This window comes from Topomyia yanbarensis, chromosome 1 (genome assembly GCF_030247195.1).
Source record: "Topomyia yanbarensis strain Yona2022 chromosome 1, ASM3024719v1, whole genome shotgun sequence".
Taxonomy (NCBI): domain Eukaryota; kingdom Metazoa; phylum Arthropoda; class Insecta; order Diptera; family Culicidae; genus Topomyia; species Topomyia yanbarensis.
In genome coordinates this window covers 210,101,046-210,107,947 of record NC_080670.1, presented here as the reverse complement: position 1 = coordinate 210,107,947, position 6,902 = coordinate 210,101,046, and positions in this window count along the sequence as shown.

The window sequence follows — 6,902 nt, the reverse complement described above, 5'->3', positions numbered from 1 at the left end:
CCTTCTCTATAATTTTTACGTGAATGACATTGATAATTGTATTGTCAGCCCATGCACTCTAAGGCAACTTGCAGATGATGGGGTGGTTTCTGCCACAGGACCAAAAGCTATAAATTTACAACAACCATTGCAAGATAGCTTGGATAATTTATCAATTTGGGCTTTAAAACTGGGCATCGATTTCTCTACGGAGAAAACAGAGTTGGTCGTTTTCTCAAGCAAGCGTGATCCAGCTCAGCTTCAGCTTCAGTTGGTTGGTAGAACGATAGCCCAAGTCCTGACTTTTAAATACCTTGGAATTTGGTTCGATTCTAAAGGCACATGGGGAGGCCACATTAGGTATCTAATAACGAAATGCCAACAAAGGATAAATTTTCTGCGAACAATAACTGGATCATGGTGGGGTTCTCATCCAAGTGACATGATAAGATTGTATCAAACAACAATACTTTCAGTAATGGAATATGGGTGCATCTGTTTCCGTTCAGCTGCGAACACTCACATTATTAAACTGGAACGGATACAGTATCGCTGTTTACGAATTGCCTTAGGTTGCATGCAGTCGACCCATACAATGAGTCTTGAAGTACTAGCGGGAGTTCTTCCTTTAAAAGACCGATTCTGGGATCTCTCTTCTCGTTTACTTATTCGATGTGAGGTTATGAACCCACTGGTAATTGAAAATTTTGAAAGACTTGTCGAGCTTCAACCCCAAACCAGATTCATGACAGTGTATTTCAATCACATGTCACAAGAAATAACGCCTGCTAGGTATGTTCCCACATACGTCAATATACTAGATATTCCTGAATCCACTTTATTCTTCGACACGTCCATGCAAGCAGAGATTCGTGGAATTCCGGATCATCTACGCTCGCGGGAGATCCCTAAAATATTCACAAGTAAATATCAACACATAGACTGCCTTAAAATGTTTTACACTGATGGGTCACGAATCAGTGAGGCCACTGGTTTCGGTATTTTCAACAATAATTTTTCAATTTCTCTCAAACTTGCAGAACCCGCCTCTGTTTATATAGCGGAACTAGCAGCAGTTCACTATAGTTTGCAAATAATTAATACTTTACCCCCGAACCATTACTTTATCCTCACTGATAGTCTCAGCACAATTGCAGCTCTACGCTCAAAGAGGATTGATAATCACGATCCATTCTTTTTGGGGAAGATACGAGAATCTCTGAGTAACCTGATAAGAAAATGTTATAAATTTACCCTAGTGTGGCTCCCCGCCCATTGCTCTATTGCGGGCAATGAGAAAGCTGATAATTTAGCCAAGATTGGTGCACTAGATGGTGAAATATATGAAAGACCCATCGCTTACAATGAATTTTATAGCGCTTCTCGACAGAGGACACTTGCTAGTTGGCAAACATCTTGGGACAATGGAGATATGGGACGATGGCTACACTCAATTACCCCTAAAGTATCAACGAAGGCATGGTTCAAAGGATTGGATGTAAGTCGGGACTTCATCCGTGTGATGTCTAGGCTCATGTCCAATCATTATACTTTAGATGCGCATCTCCGTCGTATTGGGCTCGCTGAGGGTAATCATTGTGCTTGTGGAGAAGGTTACCATGACATTGAGCATGTTGTTTGGTCCTGCACTGAATATCGTGAAGCCAGATCACAATTAGTAGATTCTTTACAAGTCCGAGGAAGACCAATCCATGTTCCTGTTAGAGACATCCTGGCGTATCGCGATCCTCTATACATGGAACTTATCTATCATTTTCTAAAAACAGCGTCTGTCAAAATTTAATTAAATTCATCTCCTCATACTCTCATCCAAGGCTAATCATTCACCAATTAAAGTGTCCTAGAATATTTAGTTTTTAAATTTAGACAATAACAGAAAAAAAAGTAAATAAATACACCCGAAAATACTAGATCAGTATGAAATACAACAATGTAAGGAAAAAAGCAAACAATAAAGTGATTTCAGTGTTAGTTTTAGACAAAGTACTAGTATAGTTAAAATTAGTCTTAAGGATTTTTGTAACGTGCTATGTAAAAAAAGAAACTGGCGTAAAAAGCTTTTGCAAATGCCGTGTCAAATAAACGTATGAAAAAAAAAACCCCCTCACTCAGAAAGAATGGGCTAATTTGTAGCGGAATGGCAACATAAAGAGCTGGCGTCTTGGAATGTGCCCAAAAAGTATGTACTAAACGAATAAATATATCTTTCTCTCTACGAACGTGATGGACGGATGAACGTGTCTGGCGAAAATTCCGATGCGTGAAAAAATAGCTATAAACGTAATTAAATTAAACAGAGATCCTAAATTAGCCATTAGAAAAACAAAACACATGTCAGATCATAAATGATTTGTTTGAACGACAAAAACTAAAACATAAAACAGTTTATGGTCTCAATTTGCACCTGTTACCCTTTTTAAGCTGTCGTTAGGCAAAGGGTTGCTAGGCAACGTAAGTGCTTACTTCGATATTCAACTGAAACACCAGGAAAAAAATCGAAACAAAATCAGCCTGCTGCGAAAAAGATAACCACACAACGTCCAAACAAAACAGATACTCGGATCATCATCTCTCTGCGGGATCGAGCGATAATTAATTCATGCTTCGTGTCTATTTCAATATTCATTTTCCCATTGTATGTTTATAATAACATTAAATTTATACTGCCAATAAATTAGAAAATTATCATCTTTGTTTTGGGCCACAGCGCGACCATCTCTTTTGTCCATGTCCTCCCAGTTTACGCCGCTTGTCGAATCGCCTCCGTCGTTGCACCTTCACCACCACACCTGAAGGGAGGTAGGTTGGAACAGCGAGCCCCGTGCACGACGAGATAAGATACGTCTCGTACAGACTTTCACGCCGGACTGACCTGATCCTCTTGCCATAGCTTCCCAAATTCGCCCCTCTCTCTCTCTCTCTCTCTCTCTCTCTTTTCCCCCATCAGAGATGAGGTTAGGTTCAGGTTGCTGCCCTGTCTCGTTATTGATTTTTATATTCGTTCTGCTCCATTCTCGTGTTTCACATCATTAATTTATATTTATGCGCGATCGGTCCGCTCTCGGCGTCTCGCCCCGTCGTTCGTGTTGTTCCGTTTGGCCCTGGAGACACTGCTGCTGCTGTTGCTCTACTAGATGGCGATGAGACAGACCACATAGTAAACATTTTTCTTAGAATTTACCTCACCTTTTGGGTGTAAGGTTGCGGTCACTGTTTGTGGAATAGTCGAAAAAATGTCTATTGTCTATTCATTGGTTATCATACTTCTGTGTAGACAGGGCTTCGAAGCCATGTAAGGTTGAATTTTGCGGTCTTTAGCGATATCGTGACAATGATTCTACAGCGGAGAGCTATTCATACCGAGAGGAATCACTGGTCTCAGAATTGACAGGTAGAATTCTTGTTGTCGTGGTTGCAAAGTGTGCTCTGAGTATCAAGAGCCCTTTCGCCAATGGTGACCAAAGATGGAATGGATCGGACTTATACCACAGACTAACAGACATAACACTCAAAAACAAAGCTTCGCCCGCTTTAACGGGCATTTTAAATATATTTGTAGTTGGGACTGTGGCCACATTTGAAATTATGGCGCCACTGACATATGAACAAGCATATGGGGGATAGACCACTAGTGAAAAATTGTTCCCAAACCTGAGGGGTAACCCACCAGTAAATGAGTGATTGGGACTGTGAACAAAAGGTGTAACTAGTGTTCTGGGAAAATTATCGGATCGATGTTTTTTGAGGGAATTTCCTCATAGTGTTATGTCTGTTAGTCTGTGCTTATACGAAGTTGTTGACTCGTAGCGATTATTTCATCGACCCAGCACAGCTACCCGCACCCTAGCCCAAACCTAGTGAATCAGTATGAACCGTATAGTCAAAATTTATTCGATGATCCTACGTGAAAATTAGTCTGAACGACGTGAGATATCTGCGTGTGAGAAAAGTAGGAGTTGTTGGATGTTCCTCTTCCTTTACACTCGTCGCTCCAAACGCGAAAACTCATCTTCTCTAATGGATGATAAATTTTATGCTTGTTCTGTTTTGTTTCTGCCATCCCAGTATCTTATATGGGCCTGTCTGTCTCACTAATGAAAGAAAAGAAAGAAAAATGAACCTTACGACGCATCGTAGGAACCCGTGAGAATAAATGCAAATGTTTTGCTCTGTGGTGGTTTGGTGGTTATTTGTGTATTTTTTTCTTCTTTCAAATTTGGATAGAGCAAAATTTATGACATTTTATTTATTAGGAACGGTGGTAAAATATGAGTCTTCTGTGAACAGCTAGGAATCCGGGGGGAGAATTGCTGAACGTGTTGATTTTATTCGTCTTTGGTTGTTGTTTTCCCACCAGCCGAATCGAGTTGATTTGGACAGTGTTGATTTTTTGGTTTCTGGAATTAGGTTCTTTTCTGGCACAGTTAATAGATTTTAACGAATAATAATAAATACAGTAACCATAGATTTGAATAAGTGTTTAAATAATTCGGTACGCTTCCCAATAGTCCCAAAGCAGGCTCTTTACCCTTTATACGTAGATTTTTTCTAAAGCTTTCGATCTTGTCCCTGATCAGCTTGATGTGGAATTGCTGAGGCAGATTGGTTCCTCTGATTAGTAGACCAATTGGACTTGGAACGACAGTTTCAGATTCTTTCAACATCACATCGGGTGTAGCTCAAGGGAGCATCGTTGGGTCTCTCATGTTAGTGCTTTTCGTGAATGACCTTTTCAGCGAATATCCTGTGATCTGCTGTACACAGATGAAAATTTATCTCATCATAATAAAGCTCGTATCGAGTACATACTATTTAGCCAAAATAGGTGCATTATACGGACCAATTTACTTTTTTGTATTTCTCGCCCAAAGAAGGCGCTTGGAGCGGTTCATTCAATTGTTCCAAGAGTGTCGACAAAACCTTAATTCGGGGGTGATAAATCACTGCCATATGTACGTGTAGTATGCAGTCATTAGAACATTAATATCTATCTCCAGCGCAATGAGCTGAGTGGTCTCTACAATTGGTGCGAATTTTATCACGACATCGAGCACATTATCTGGTCGTGCATTGAGTATGGCGATCCCGAGCAAACGAAAAGCCCATAATGCCCCCATGCTCATGGGGTTTGACATGGGTGTTTGAAATGGGTTCAACCCATGAAAACACCATCACCATGGTCCGGTAGATCCCATATAAAATACCATATGATGGTGTATGTATGGGTTATTGAGACTATTTTATGGTGTCTTGACGGTTGTGAATGTGGGCACGGACCATATTTAAGGTCTTTTCAAGGGGCTATGTGGTGTTTGAACCCATGAGTATTTGCTCGGGATGCCAGGTTACTATTAAATACCAATCAAAAAAAAAAATCCGCCTGGAATTACAGTTCTAATTAACAACATTACAGCTTTATTGGTCATTTTAGTAACCCAATAACAGTACCATCATCGCATAACATGAGCATGAACCTAGGAGCAGATCACTCTTGAAATTTACATCAAATTTGCAATGAATTTGAAAAAAGCATTGGACGTTCATTTTTGCATTAACTTTACACTTCGCATGCAAGTCTATGCAACAACCGCCTTACGTCGTTCTACTTCGTTTGATGTTTTGTTTGATGTAGAACTAGTTTCTTGCAGGGCTTTGACGTTTTACACGCAACGCAAAATACATTCTAAATTTCTATTTTGATGGCAACTAACGCAATCAGTTGCATGTTCTCTCATATACACTCACAATTTCTCATTCCAAACGTAAAAACGCTCATAGCCTTCGCGATAACATAAAAGCGAACATGCAATTGCAATCATCCACATATACTTACACCAGCGATCTTCCCAATATTAAAACACCCCGGTAATAAAATGAACGTTTTAGTACCTATAAATTTACAAACGTGGTCTCAAGCATTAACCCACCGCTCACGCTATCATGAATCGGTCACGTCCAGAAGTCTCTACTTTCGGTCCTTGCAGCCTAGTCTCATGCCTTCATTATGACCAATCACAAAATGATGCTCATATTCACTAGACAACACGTTCCATGAGATGACCGAGAACTCTAGTAACATGGGAGAACTCTCACACCGAAAATGAAGCATCAGAATCACGGTCCGCGCTATCGTTAGAGAACACGCGGAAATATACGAAGGGCTACATGGTTATAAAATCGAATTTATCCACGCTAGCAGACGCGATAAATATGTCAACATACAAACGCTAAAGACCTTCGCGATTATCCACGCACACCAAAGCCCGTGGTTTTTCAAACATGAAAACACCTGATGATGTGAATGTGTTTTGTCATGGACAACTTCGACGTTCCTGAAGAAGTTTGAATGCAAAGGATGTCTAAGTTTGCCAAAAAAATGCATGATATGACAAGCAATTTGATCGCGTGGAAAGCGAAGCACTCTTTCCGAGACAACCGGAACGGTCAATGGACAGGTGTTGTTTGAATGATGCCCCCCTCAAGCATCTACTTCCATCTCTGAGGTTTCATGAAGACCCTACGTTAGGCTGGGCAGATTTGGTTTCGCGCCATTATTCGAAATATGTTTTGCAGTGGTAAAAGGCTAATAAGCTCAAATCCACGTCAAAGGATCTTAATCCTCAGAACACACCGCGTTATCAAGCGACTAAATCATCAAAGTATGTAGAAGCTTTAAACCCTGTCTAGACGAATGAAGCGAATGGCAAACCTATAGAGTGAACCACAGGAGAATACTTGAAGTAATATAAGCTAGTGAGGTTAGATGTGATTTCAGGAATAAATTTACGCTTCGCATGGATTTTTTAGTAACGGGGACACAAGAAGTGTATAAAAATTTCAGCAGTGAACGCTTTGCAAATGATAGTTAACTAACCTTAAATTTAAGGTGTATACTTAAGAAA